At 41.7% G+C, this 15,000-nt stretch overlaps 1 protein-coding gene across 2 annotated transcripts in view; it reads left to right on the top strand.

Annotated features, from left to right (window-relative positions):
- The window catches only part of LOC147030448 (leucine-rich repeat and immunoglobulin-like domain-containing nogo receptor-interacting protein 2), a 158,572-nt gene that overhangs the window by 8,636 nt on the left and 134,936 nt on the right, over positions 1-15,000 (top strand). Inside the window, exon 2 of one of the 2 annotated variants that reach the window (XM_085874494.1) lies at positions 2,000-2,146. The gene's annotated coding sequence lies outside the window, so the exon portion shown is untranslated. Of the gene's footprint in view, positions 1-1,985; positions 2,147-15,000 lie in introns of those variants that run through there. The other variant, XM_085874496.1, reaches the window with a different exon arrangement.

Below are 15,000 nucleotides of genomic sequence, written 5' to 3'. Positions count from 1 at the left end.
CTGAGATTACCCTTCAGTTGGGTTGTTTTCCATGAGTCAAAGGCAAGTTGTTTCAGCAAACTGCCTCACCACAAGCTTCAGTGAACCAAGGGCGGGAGGAAGGTTAGTATAACTGAAGACGAGAGGGGATAAATCTGTGCATGAAGGGAGAGCAAGTTTCTTTGAAAAAATTCCCAGGATCAGTTGATGTTGGAGAAAGTAGCGATGGGAGACCAGTCTAGAAGTTTGATGGCTGCTTGGAGACCCTGCCAGTCGGCTTGAGTGAAATGCCAGACTCGACGGTGATGAGGTGGTTCTCTGATAATAGCCAGAGAGATGTCCACTTTGACAAGCACATATCAGTAGAAGCGATTGGAGCGGAGGAAGAACATCAGATATTTTTAGGGAAATTTGTTAAAATCAGATCCAGAAGTGATAGGGTACCATTGGTTGAGATCCGGGTCGGGAAATTGACCGATTGAGTCAGTCCCAATGAGTAGCAGAAAGCTTTTGCTGAAGTGCCATGACCGGTGAGAGAGGTACCCACACCTAGCCAACTGGCATGATGACAATTGAAGTCACCAAACTTTGAATGTATCTGTAAAAGCCTTGCCTAATAATCATTACAAAGTGAGCAACACTTCACTCTGAACACCAGCCTTGAAATGTTTTGTGATGAGTTGGTTTTCATTGAATTTTAGCCAAAGCTACTATGACTGACATCAATAAAATGTTTTATTTTGACAGTTGAGACAGGTAATTTTGCAATGCTTGCATTAGCTTTCCATCCACACAACTGTTGATTGCTCAGAAACCGAAATATATTATTTAGAAAATGAATTATGATAATGAGTTGAAATACATGTTATTAAAAATCAGGGGAGACTAAATAAAATGAGGCATTGTGGATGTGCAATTAAATGCAAGATGAAGTGTTCGATTAAAAGAACTTGACAAATTGAACAGAGCGGGCAATAAGTGAGACAGTGATGAATGTTTAAAATAAGAGATCAACTTACGAAAATAAAGATGACTATTTGTACAGAAAAAGATACTCTATGATGTATAATATAAGTTGCAACTCAAAACTCGACCTTCAAGACACAAGACTCAATGCAATACTTGATTGAATTGTACTTGACAGCTTTGCCTGTAGCAAAAACTGCTCGTATCATCTTTCTTATCTTCCTTTCAGCCGTTGGGTCATCTTGATTCAAACTTCTGAAAATGAAACAAAATCCAGGACATTTTTATAATCGTTTCAGCAACAATCCTTTTTATTTTGCACCACAAACATTTATTTTCTGGCTGCAGTTTAGTTGCAAAAGTTAGAAATAAACAAGATGAATGACCTTTCGACTTTGACTTGTACTCACAGAGGATTTTCTATGGGCTATAGATTATAAGGAAGGATATGACACAACAACTTAAGGAAGTGATGTCAAAATATTTGAAATAATATTTGCCAGTGTTGTATCTCCTTATCCACATAAATGTTGATTGATTGAAATAATACAATGCCTCTCCCCCCCTTTTTGGGTCAAGTCAAGCTCTGGAGCCATGATGCATCTTTTCTCTTGGTGCATGTAAAGCTTATGATGTAATTGAAACATAAATCACATGCAGGATGAGGGTATTAGCAGGCATCAGTGTACTTTGTTTCTGGAATTACAAGGGCATGAATAAAGAAGGAAAAAAAACCCATCAATTGGATAAATCATAAGCAAGCTTAACAACAAGTTTATTCAACTTGTGATCTTTATGTATAATTGAGGTTGTCAGCCATATTGAAGAGGCAGTGCACTTTAATGAATGAATCTTAATCTTTCTCCGGATCTTAACCGAAGATGTCAAAATGTATTGTTGCCAACATAACCTGAAGATTGATACAACATGGACATTATAGTCCAAGTGAAAAAGAATGGGAGTCTGTGTTCGGTTTTGTTACAGAGTGAAGCAATATTTCCGGTACTGCATTGGTTTCTTGAAGCATTTCATGCTCCCTGCGTTTGCGTGACAGGATATCGATGATATCTCTTATCCACAATTCCAAGCGCACCTGCAATCGTTTCTCAGTGCTGTGTATAGAAGTCAGCACAAACAATCATGGCTCTTTTTTGATTCCTTTCGCCTGCTTCCATCCATCGTGTTTTGCAGCTTTTGACACGTAAGTGTGAACACAGTGTGTTAGACGGTGCACAAATAAACCTCAAATCGATATATGCTCTTTAAAGTATTTTCTTTTCACACATGGTAGTGTCTGTATCAATCACTGGGGACACGATCAGATAACGCAATGACAATGGCCTCTCGAATGAACAAGGATCTTTGAATAAATGAATGAATATCATTTGAAAATTCGAATGAGTGTTTCAGTTTACATGTCGACTAAATTTATATGTTTTGCAAGATAATATTTTTTATTTAACATGGAAGTCAACCAGAACCTCGTGTTGGTCTTATCGTTTATAATTACCTATCTTATTTACTGTTATTCCTTAAATTAATTGAGATAGCGTTAATGTTTTTTTTGCAGTATTCAATCCCAGAAGTGAGTGAGGCCTTTTGTTGAATCAAATTATGATGAGGAGTAATCTTTTTAATTTATTAACTTTTGTCAAGCCTGGTTGACCAAATGCAAGTTTCAGAGGAATATTGTTTTAGTTTCCCTGTAAAATATATTTAGCGTCTAAGAAAGAAAGGAGTATGGCAGGGTCAGAATAGAAGAGGGCAGGAGAGAGGATTAAAATCTGCAAGTTTTCTCAACAGACATCAAGAAAATACAGCTTAACCTTGGAGCTAGGCAAGGAAAGTTCATCCGTGTGTCCTAGGACTGTCTGGAGAGATCAGCTTTATTTCCCTAGCCATTGAGCTTGTCATGCTTAGTAGTATGCCAATTAACATGACTGATTACCCCATGAATGATGTGGGACTATTTCTTTGTTAGCGTCTCTTTCCATTGTACACATAATCTCAATTTTTTTTTGCTTTCTAGGAAGCTTAATCCATGATAAACAGAGGTTGGAAAAGAGGCCTAACATGTCAATTTAATTTTTCGTCTCGCCCCGAAGGAGATGCGAGGCTATTAGTATATGCTGATGTGTTGTCATTTGGGGAATCGTCAAAATTTTGGGTTATTTTTGCCAACCTAAGTTTTTAGTGACTATGGACCATAAATTTATCAAAAATTCAGGTTGGCATTTTTTTGGCCTCCATCTTGGATTACTGGCTGCCATCTTGAAATTTGCTATCTAAAAACACATTATTGCCCATATCTCGACCAATAATAGTTGGATTTTGATGATGTTGATTTATAAATATGTATAATTACACACTGGCCACATTGAACTGCAACTGCATTACCTTAACCATGATGTTGAGTTACCAATTTAAAAATTATATCACTTTTAGTCTGTTGTAAGGGTTGAATTAGCAATTTTTCCTTATATGAAGAAATTTAAAGTGCAAAAACAGTTATTCATCTGAATCAGTTTCTTGATCTGACATGCAGTCCTGTTGGGTGTTTATACAGCTCTCTGGATGGGCTTCACACTTGCACAATTCTGTGCACTCTGAATTGTTTTGCTTGCAAGAACAACGAGCATAACACAAACTTTTGCTGCAACCACACCTCACCAATTATGTAACTGATTCAGGGGCTGGAGGCATTTTGGACAGAATTGGTTTCAGTTCACTGGTAGATTCTCGATACCATCCAAGCTTTGTTGGGTCAAGACGACAGGGCTTTGAAACGAGTACTTCCTGCCACACATGGCACTGTAGATGAGCTTGGCGAATGTGTTCCACCATGTTCTTCCATGTTATTCTTCACTGTGCAAGCTATCTGTGAAACATGCTGAAGTGTGTGCTGGTATGACACTCCTGCACCAGCATGGGATACAGCATCAATAATCTTCTTACTCCACGTGGCATGATAGCAATACAGGGACATGCCCAATGTCAGAGGAGTTTCAGTGCCACTGCGAAACACAGAGGAATCTGATTTGGGTTTGTATGTAACCTGTCTGTTTGATCTGTAAGCTTGCATCATCTGCTGTGATATGTTACTGCATGAATGTCTGATACTTTCAGACCGTACATTTGACTGGGCCGTGCTCTGTCCTTGAATTATTTAACCCAACAATATACTTAACTCTTCAGGAACAATAGTTTCACCAACCAAGGAACCTTTAAATTTCAAGCTATTATTCTGTTCTATTGTTCTCCGTATGATTTTTGCAGTAGTAAACATTGCTTGTGCATCTTGTCTATCAGTTTTGTTTGCAGCATTATCTACAGCGGCCTCACGGGCCTTACTTGAGTGAATTAGTGATGGTTTCGTGCGGTCACATGGGCGTGTGAATTCCTCATCATCGATATTCTTTTCAATAATTTCCTTCAGTGTAGCACGAGTGGTAGTTCTGTGTAAACCATACATCATCATCATATTGTCATAATCTTCTGGTACTTTATCAATGCCTATATATTCACCAGAGCTGAGTTTATCTGCAAGGCAACTGTAAAACTCAATTTCTGCAGCCAAGAAATTTACAGAATCATCTGAATCCTTTTGGTCTTTTTCTGCAACTGGTTGCTTGACCGGGTTGTATTTTTTCCACTGATTTGCCAGGCAGGTATTATGATACATCAAATCTCTAGAAAGTGGGTCCTTTGAAGTTATCAGTTCACTGTAGTTCACCTTCCACTCATCATTGTTGCATTTTTGCACAATCACTGCCATTTTTTCACCAACATTTTGACTTTGACATCTGTGAAGAATATCTGTATTTTTACCCTGACAAAAGAAGCACTCAGCTTTATTGAACTTCCTTACTTGGGAACGTGTGCATCGTACTGGTGCTGAAGAAGATTGTGTAGAGCTACAAGATCTAGGGCGACCTCTCTTTCGCTTTAGCTGGGTAGAGTCCTGTGTAGCAAGGGCTGTTTCATACCGCCTGCTAGATCTTCCAATGTCTGTGACGTTAGTAGTTTCTGCATCGCATGGAGCATGCCACTTCGCATGTTGGTCCTTTAGCTGTTCTGCAGTTATATCACTCAGACGGTTGTGAATTCCAAGGAATTCCAGTTCACCTAAATCAGCCCTACGACGGACAGAATGCAGAAATTTTTCATATGATAAATATTTTGGGTGTTGTCTCAACAAATCACTGCTATGTTTTTGACATTTAATACACAGTTTATAGTTTGTATTGGTGCGTGGTCTTTTTGTAGGTGGCTCCCCCATCTTTCTTCAGGCTGTTGTAGCTATATTCTGAAAAAAGCAGAAACAAATATTTAATAAATATTAAACATGTGATAATAGGTATTTATGGGGAAATAGTCAAATTAGGTCATGATAACAGCTATGAAATATCAAAAAAGAACATAATAAAAATTTAATTATTTTGGCTGCCGCTATAAGCTAAAAAATGGCATTATTGACAATTTCCTTGTCAAGTTTTATATTTAGACCTTTATAAAGTATCACAAATGATTGCTAGCCCTCTACAACATACATTTAGACACTAATATCATGTAAATACCTTTATCAGAGGTAAAGATATGGTCAGAAATGTGTTTTTACCCTCGCAAATTTCAAGATGGCCGCCAATAATCCAAGATGGCGGCCAAAAAAATGCCAACCAGAATTTTTGATAAATTTATGGTCCATAGTCACTAAAAAATTAGGTTGGCAAAAATTAACCAAAAATTTTCACGATATTACACAACAGCATATACTATATTGCAATGCCCCTGTCTGTCCGTCTGTCTGTCTGTCCACATTTATATATTTTTGCTTTAAAAATGTTTTTCGCTGCAACTGCTTATCTGATCGATGTGAAACTTTAAACATAGGAGGGACTCCCCATGAAGAATACTTTAATGCTAACTCTGATATGATAGGTCACATGGTATGGCAACCATATTGGATTAAAGGAAAAAAAATTGGACAATTTTCTCTGAAACTGCTCAATGAAAAAAATTGAAACTCAGCATATGTGATCAACTCCCCATGGGGTGTATAGGGTGATAATGATGACATAATTGAAGTGGTATTCCAGCTATAATTGGTTGAATTGAAATCCTTATCCAAAAATGTTTTTCTCTGCAACCGCTTGCCCGATTGATGTGAAACTTTAAAAATAGGAGGGACTCGCCATGTAGAATATTTTATTGCTAACTCTGACATCATAAGTGACATGGTGTCATGGCAGCCATATTAGATTAAAGGAAAAACTTTGGACATCATTTTCTCCGAAACTGCTCAACGAAAAAATATTGAAACTTGGCATATGTCATCAACTCCCCATGGGGTATATATGGTGATAACGATGATGTCATCAGTGAAGAAGTGTTATTCCAGCCATAATTGCTTGAATTGAAATCCTTATCCAAAAATCTTAAACTTTATATATCTGATCTATGACCCGATGTGAGTGAAGAATTCAGTTTATTATGTCATTGGTCACATGGCATGGCAACCGCTCACAAGGTGTATGGTGAATCTTTTGAAACATGCCATTCAACTTGAATAAGTTTCACACCTTGTCTCTCTCTATCCAAAGATCATTTGGCAAATCCTATAGTTACCTCTGCCACCGAAGGTGAAGGAGGTTATGTTTTCACCCCTTTTAGTCCGTCGGTCAATGTAAAAAAAACAAATTTCATAGAGAATCTTGGCAACTGTGTTTAATTCCATCTAAATACATCACTGATCAGAAAAAATGTTGCTTCCAGTTTTTTTCTGTGGTCCCAGGGTCATTTTTGGTACAAAATAAACTTTGGTGTGAAAAATGCGATAAGATATGACCAAAAATTTAGTTTATTTAGTAAGTATACCATGTGACCCCTTAAAATGATCAGGGTGATCCAATCCACTATGAGAGTATGGTTCCATATAGTCATGAGTCCCTGTGTGTGAATATTGTGCAGTTAAATGTTATTAATGTATAATTCTTCACTACAAGTACCAGCACATGGAGTCTCAAAAAGATGAGCATTTGAATTTCCAATGGACAAAGTGTCGCATTAAGAATTTTGCAAACATCGGTCAATCCTATTGTGAACCAATGTGTCCCACTTCAAACCACATATATTTACACTTGAGTCCTTGCTCCTTACATTACTCCTCTTCCTCATCTTGTCCAATTACAGTGGGTTGTGTGTTGTGACATTTGTCCTCATCTCCCGCGCAGTGGCAGAGTTCCGTGCAGACAAGATTGTGGTGTCTGCAAGAGCATCTGCCTGAACATGTCCTGCCTGTGTATGCACAGCTGCATCGCGTCAGCTGCAAAACTGCATCTGGAGCTGGTGCTTCCTCGGTCAGCACTGGCACCAGTCGACCATCTTGCTGCTGCCATCCAAGCTCCAGAGGGTTGGGGATGACTGGGTCGAGGACCAGGTCCTGTGACCAAACACTCGCCTGTACATGTGCTCGCCTGATATGCTCCAACCAAGCACCATGGGTAGGTGGTAGTTTGTCCACTCTTTGTTCAGGCTTCAGTAGTTTGAAGAGGTGTCACCTGAGGTCCTTCGCCTGGGTGATGTGGAGTCGTCTAGGACAGAATAGTGCGCACAAGAACTCTTCACAGCCCTTGACCACTTCAGCGGATGGTTCTGCTCCTTCTCCAAGCCCAGCCAATGCAGCAAGTACCGTGGGGCTTGATGCAAGGAATGCTGTGAAGCATCCCTTTTTGCCCTTTCCTTGTATGTGTCCAGTTGTATCGCACCCGGTCAGTGCGTGCCAGTTGATTAAAGCAGATGCTTTATCTGGACCAAGTTGGTCATAGATTGGTTTCAGCATGACTTTGTGACGGCGCTCCCTGGTGCCCATGATCACTGCTGGTTCGATGACCAGTTGTGGCACCCTGTGAAGAGCCAGGAGTAGGACATCAGTGTCTTGGGAGTATACTCTGAGTCCTGGGTGGACTCTGAGTCCTGTTTCTGCAACTTCCACCGCATGTAGAATCATGAGAGTGTCTGCCTCTTCATGTGTGCTCACACCTGTAGAGACAGGGCAGTCGGAGTTTGTCACGACACCACTGCATGTCACGGTCACCAGGTTCCCAGCAGTACTCATGTCGATGAGTTTTTGAGCCAGGTACAGAGTGAGTGAATCCTTTGTGTCGTTGCTTGCGAGAAAAGTACCTTTGTCTCTGATGCAAGTTGAATCTTGTACGATGTAGGATCGGATTCCCTTTGACTTGCCTCTGCGCCGTTCTCTTGTGCCTTCCTTGAGTGAAGATACTTTGGTATAGTTATCAAAGATAACCCTCACTTGGTCATAGCCTTGAGCTTTTGAGTCGATTATCTTGACATATGATGTGCCAAGGTCACTGCAGTTATTGAAGTTCTTGACCGCCATCAACTCCTGCAAGACTGCCATTCCATCGACTATGAGACAGCACCCCTTCTCTTCGGTCGGTTTGTGTGTAGTAGCTTCTTGAGTTATGTCACTATCAGCCTGCACAACATTCTCCAGCATGTGGATTACTGTGCTTTTGTCAGTTGTTGGGTGGATCGATCCATCTGGTTTCATCAACACCCAGTTTGTGTATGCAAATCCGTGAGTGCCAATCACTGCTTCCAAATCAATGTCCTCTCTTGATGATCGCGCTATCACCAGAATCCTGGCAAAGAGTGATGATGTTGCCTTCAGTATCACAGCTTTGGAGCCAGCATTCAGTTTGATCTCTTTTGCAGATGCACTCCAAGACAGCAGTTTGACCTTTGTCATCTTGGACCATAGGTTTCATTGTCAGTCAGATATTCTTAAACGAATCTCAGATAGGCACCCATGCCAACCTGCTCTGTTGACAGGATGCTCTCTTTAACATTGTTGGGGAGTATCTCCTTTGACAGGAGCTTGAACATGCGGCCTGTCTTGGCCTGGGGATCAGGCTCGGTACTGGACCCCTTGAAGATGTTGCATTGTGCTAGCACAGTCTTCAGCTGTGCAATAGCTCGTTCCTGGCGATGAACTTTGGCCTGGGAGAGCCAGTGGTGTTGGTGTGCTATAGCACTGTTGGATAGTGCAGCCAGTCTTTCGGTCTCTGCAGAGAGGCGTGCCAGCTCAGGGCCTGTGAGACAGAACTTGAGTAGAGTCTTTGGGTATGACGTGATCCCAGAGATTCCTCCTTGACCTTTGGTAGATTTGTTGAGGTGCTCCATGGCTTGGTCTACACTAATGCGAGTGAATGGAACAGTGTTGCTTGTGTTCACCGTGAAGTCGCCATTCACAAACTCCTGCCAAATGTCTGGGTCTGTGGTTTTCATCTCATGCATGCGAGCAATGTACTCAGGGATGTTTTTGGCATAATTTAGTCTGTTGTAGGCGAAGAAGTAGACACAGTTTCTCCAGGGCTGCCAAGTAGAGGAACCAGTTACCCTCACGTGTGGCACGCTGAAACTGGAGCAGCACCATGACCTGATTCATGTACATGCACGTCCACTTGTACATTGGATCCTTGTCATGAGTGACATCATACTCTAGCAGCTGCTTCTCAATGTTCAGAGACTCCAGCTTCACTAGGAATGCCTGGTGTGCCGTGTGGACGTCCTGGTTGGCCCTGCATGCATCAGTCAACTCCTCTGCTGCTGACCGTAGGGAGTCACGCACTGCAGGATGGTCTTCCAGGAATGCACCCAGCCAGAGGTCGAACAGTGCTTGCAGTGTTACTTGGTGAGTTTGAAGAGCCCTGTTGTGATGGTTGCCATTGATAATTATCTAGGTCACCGTGACACTGCTGTACAGGTCTGCTTCCTGCCATGCCTCATCAAGGCCGCTCCCCTCAATTGTCCTGCCCAAGCACTGCAGGACACACAGCACAGTGTGAAATACACCAGGGCATAGTACCCACTTGTTCTTGTACTGCGGGTCAAGGTATTCAAGCTTCAGTGCCCTCTTGTACTGGTCCATATCCATGGTTGCCACCGGTTTGCTGTCTGGTCCAGTCAGGAGATCATTCATTCTTGATAGCTGATCCAGTGCCATGACCAAAGTGGTCCATTCATGGGCTGCAGCATTGATGATGGGAAGCCCAAAGGCCTGGTCCACTACCGTGGGAGCATCCGCGGGCAGTGGGATATGTGTGAGTGAATTGTAGGCAGACCAAACAGGTACAGGCTGTTCTCCATCCATCCTGTCAGCTGTGGGTTCTTCTGGTTCACCTTCCTCTTTTGGCGGTATTTCTTGGCCAGGCTCATGAACACTAGGCCTGTTAAAGAAGCATGCCACCATCCACCCAATGTCATTGGTCTGTGATCTGCCGTAACTCTCATCATACACTCCCATCTTGTAGTTGGTGTAGTGTGGACTCGTTTTGGGCTTTGGGTTCCTCTCAATCGTACATGCAACCATGTCGATAACAGTTGGTGGCACATCTTGTAGGCCTGCAGATGTCAGACTCTCACTGAATTGCACTGGGTCCACCACTGTTTCGCCTTGGTCCGATCGCTAGTACACTCCAAGGGCTGTTCCATGGAAACTCCCTTTTCCATCTGGGGTGTCCACTTTCTTGTCGATGTTGTCCAGGGAAGCCCGGATCCTCTTGTTGCGCAGAAGGCCTGGTGGCACATATACACCGTACTCTCTGATATTCTGAGAGACGGCATTGGCGATGTTGTTACGTATTTTAGTGACACGGTCAAAAGAGACCCCAACGCCAAACTTGCTCAACAGCGATACTGCCTTCTGACCTCGGAAGTTGTGGTACATGTACAGTGACACTCCAACAGCATAGGGACTTTCAAATATAGTGAAACGTTGACTCTAATGACATGGGGGTGAGTGTCACTTGTCTGTCTGTCTTGCAGGCCTGTACTATTGATTGAGACAGGATGAGACACGAGTTGTGCAAGTGTTCGGTGCGTGTCTCGGTTGTTGCCGCTTTTGCTCCTTGCAAGACCCATCTTGTGAAGATGATCAGTTCAGCTGGTACACCTGATTCACTGCACCCGACCAGTGACCCATTTAAGGACCATGGATCATCCTTTCTTGACCGTAGGACAGCTTGCCTAATTATGTTGGAACACCGGAAGACTGTGTTCATCTCTCCTTTGATGTCTCTCTCCTCTATTGCCTGGTCTATAGCAGAGCGACCAGCTTTGTTGGAATGTAGGACTGCTGGCTTCCTCCCTCGTGCATCAGTGATTGTGAAATTTGTGATGTTCTGTTGGATTTTCTCCAAGAGGACCTGCCGAGTTATTTTCTCGTTGTGAATTCCATGATCGTGCATCATATTGGTGTACAGTGCAGCCACCTCAGTCAGTGTGATGATGTCTCCTTGATTCAAGCGCTCTTTTAATTTGGCAAAGAATTCAATCTCCACCGAAATAGATGCCACAGTGTCTTTGTCTGGCTGGTTGTCCCTGTTACTGAGCCTTTGGGGCTGCTGCACGTAGCGCTGCCAGTGCATTGTGTGGCAACTTGTGTGGTCCCTGATGGCCCTGGACAGGAAGTCTCCCTCCGCAAGGATGTCTGCCATATTAAATTTCCATTGGTCATTATGACTGGCATCTACAATCTTTTTGACTGATTTTCCAATGTCTGAAGTTCTGCATAAGTGAATCTACTCTGGGTTTGAACCAGATCTGGCATGTTTCTTTTCGTGTTTGATATCTTGGCAGTAGAAACAAAGCTCTCGGTTGAACGGACTGACGTGGGATCGTGTGAGTGACCTTTTCATTGACTCAGCAGATTCACTGCTATCAGGCATAGTGGTACTACTTGACATGGGTCGTCCCCCTTCCTTCTTGTATGACAACACGCTTGAACTCTTCGCAGACAGTGCTTTCTCGTACTGTTTTTTTGTCTCTGTCAGTGTGCCCTTTGTGTGTCACCTCACTGTAGCATGTCCTGTGCCATTCGTTCCAAGATCTCTGCTGACAAACGAGGCAGCCGTTGATTCAAATGAACGAAGTCAGGATTCCTATATTCAGCTCTTTCACTGGTATAGTCAAGAAATTTCTGATATCTTTCACGTTTTGGATACGTCAGTGCCTCCAGCTCTCTCCCTTTGTTTTTAGTGTTCACCCACTGTTCTCCTTGGCATTTGAGGCAGAGGTGAAAGTCAATTGATTGTTTCTTTATAGGTGGTTCTCCTAATGCTGCAGAGGTGGCCATCTTCGTTTATGTTCTCTGTGAAGGTGCAGTTGTTGGGCTTGACACAAGTCGGCAATCAGAACTTGTAACAGCAATGAAGTCGTAGCTGGGACGTATTCATCTGCAACTTACGAAACAAATGCAATAATTAGGTGACACCAGTGGCGGATCTACGGGGGGGGGGCGGGGTCCCGACCCCCCCACCCCCACCCAAAGCCCCCCCCCACAGACCAAAAAAATGCCAAATTTTCTCACATATACACTCCAGCTTTGCTAGAGATTCTGCTGAGCCTCAAGCAGGCCATAGAAATGAGTTTCCAGGTGCCTATTTTTCAAAATTTTCTGGGGAGGACCCCCAGACCTCCCTTACAGACTTCACGCCTTCGTCACTCGTGAGTCGAGCCCGACGCCCCCCCCCCCACCTTGAAATTTCCTAGATCCGCGCCTGCATCCCAGTATGTTACCTAAGATCATAAAATATCAGTTGTTAGTAGAATTAGTGTAGTATTTTGTATTATTAATTTTTCAAACAATCTAACCATATTTTGACTCTGAGGGCACAAAATACTGAAAGAAAAAATTGGCAATATTTGTTTTCGTATTTTACTAGATAATTTGGATGAATTGAAATGCATTTAAATGCATTTGCCAAAAGTCTGGCTCCCCAAAAATAGAAAAATATTTTTACGGCAACTAAAATTTTTTTTCATACTTTTGCTCAGAAATCACCCCGGGACCAAATAGAAAAACTGGCAACATGTTTTTTTTAATGTCCTAAATACTATTTAGAGGAATTTAAATGCATTTGTCAAGATTATATACAAAAATATGAGAAGATTTAATTTTTTTACATTGACCGATGGACTATTTCTGTCTGTTTGTCTGTCTGTTTGTGTGCAAGATATCTCAAAAGTTGAATATGGATCCAGATGAAACTTGGTGGATATGTTGGGTGTGTGACAAGGAAGAAATGATTCAATTTTGGTGAAAATCTGTTTCCGGATCCAACTACTAGAATTTTTTAAGTGATTCTTCACCATTGAAAGATAGGGCCAAAAACGATATATAGCACGATATCTCAAAATGTTGTGCACGGATTCGGACGAAACTTGGTGGAAAAGTTGGGTGTGTGGCAAGGATGAATTGATTCGATTTTGGAGAAGATCCAAATCCGGATCTGGATACGAGAATTATTTATTTTTTTAAAGTAATTCTTCAACATGGAGAGATAGGGCCAAAAACTATGTAGTACTGTATAGCAAGATATTTAAAAAATGTATTGGGCCCGATATGTTATCGGGGATCAGGCATTATGTGATGGAGGTATCCACTCTACCGAGTGCCCTTCTAGTTTACTTCTTTAATCAACCCCTGCCTGAGGTAAAGGTTTGGAGCTATGCTTGGCCTTAAATTTGCAATAATCTTCCTTGAGCCAAAATATATCTAAGCTAGCCTACAGAGCTGGGCTACAATAAGGAATACTTTACAGAGCCAAGGTCATCCTTGGCCATTCTTAAGTCATAACAATATACGAGGCATACTTTCACAATTCTCACATCTTGGAAGTAGTTGGATCCAAGGCCCTGATAGCAATAGGCTCACTGCAGACAGATTTCTGATCTTGTTTATTTTATTGTCTAACATGTATCGTTGCCATGAATGCCAGCAAACCTTCACTCACCCCCTCTTACCCAGTTCATACATCCCTTGATCTTTCGCTTGTCCAAATAAGTTATATGTGCTCATCCTGTAACTCATTAAATGCTACTTTCACCTTGTTGAATTTTCACTTCACCTTCACTCCTTTATCACCTACTTCTCTTATCTGTGGAACTGTTTATCTACTCATACGTTCCAGCTTTCATGCTCTTCCATCGGGTCTTTCAAGACAACTGTTCTTCACCATCTCACGATGCATTCCATTGCCACTGGCAACCAATTTTACTCTCAGTGATCCTGCCCTCACCACGTTCTTTTTATATTTGTGCTGTGTTGTCTGGATGTCCTTTGTCTGCCTGCTCCCATTTGTCCTGCTGTTAATTTACTGTCATTTAACTCTGTTGTACCATTCTTTCACGAGCATCAACCTCTATAAAACCGCTACTTACCCAAAACCAAATTTACCCAACTTTATCTTCTTCCGATTTCATTACTCATCCAATTTCTAGGTTATTATTCGAAAAAGAATGTAGAGATTACTGCTTTCCAACATCTTCAGACTATTAAAGTAAATAGGCCAGAGCATGTTGCACATACTTTTCTGACTTCCACATTATTATATAACCTTTAATAAGCACTGTATATTAATGCAATTTTGTTACAATCTTTCACATTACCGGTACATTTTTGCAAAATATTTGTGTAATTAAATAGAATTGAGAATTTGAAAAATGTTTTTTTGTATTCAATTTTAATTGCTTGTTTTACCTTTTAGGTCAACTGAATAATTGGTAAGATTTCCTTTTACAAATATTGTTGGAATGCCGACGGAAGACCCTCACACCCACCACATTATCCAGAAAAAAAACATCTTTTTGTATATTATCATCTTTGCTTGTGGTTTCCTAATCGATCTGTAAACTTTGGTGGTTTTGCAGAATCTGACTATTACAAAGAATCTACAATGATTTCAGGGCCCATGTTCTTGTGGGGTCAGCAGGGGAAAGTTTTGCCTCAAATATTTCACAAACCAGCTCACCAAGACTGATGGTCAACTGGGGCTGATTTGGGTAGCAATTTACAACTTGTTCAGGGTGACAGTTTTATTATATTTATTCATATTCAGCCTTTGGCTGCTTGGCTGTATCATTTCCTGGGAGCACGACTATGCTGCTGATGCAATTGCCCCCTGTTACCAGTAAGCTGGCACTCATTTTGCCAACCTCATAAGGATGAGTCAACCATACCTGGTGTTAATT

This window comes from Eptatretus burgeri, chromosome 3 (genome assembly GCF_056783735.1).
Source record: "Eptatretus burgeri isolate ZD-2024b chromosome 3, Ebu_testis_v1, whole genome shotgun sequence".
NCBI classification, from domain to species: Eukaryota; Metazoa; Chordata; class Myxini; order Myxiniformes; family Myxinidae; genus Eptatretus; species Eptatretus burgeri.
This window is presented reverse-complemented; position numbering and strand designations above follow the sequence as displayed.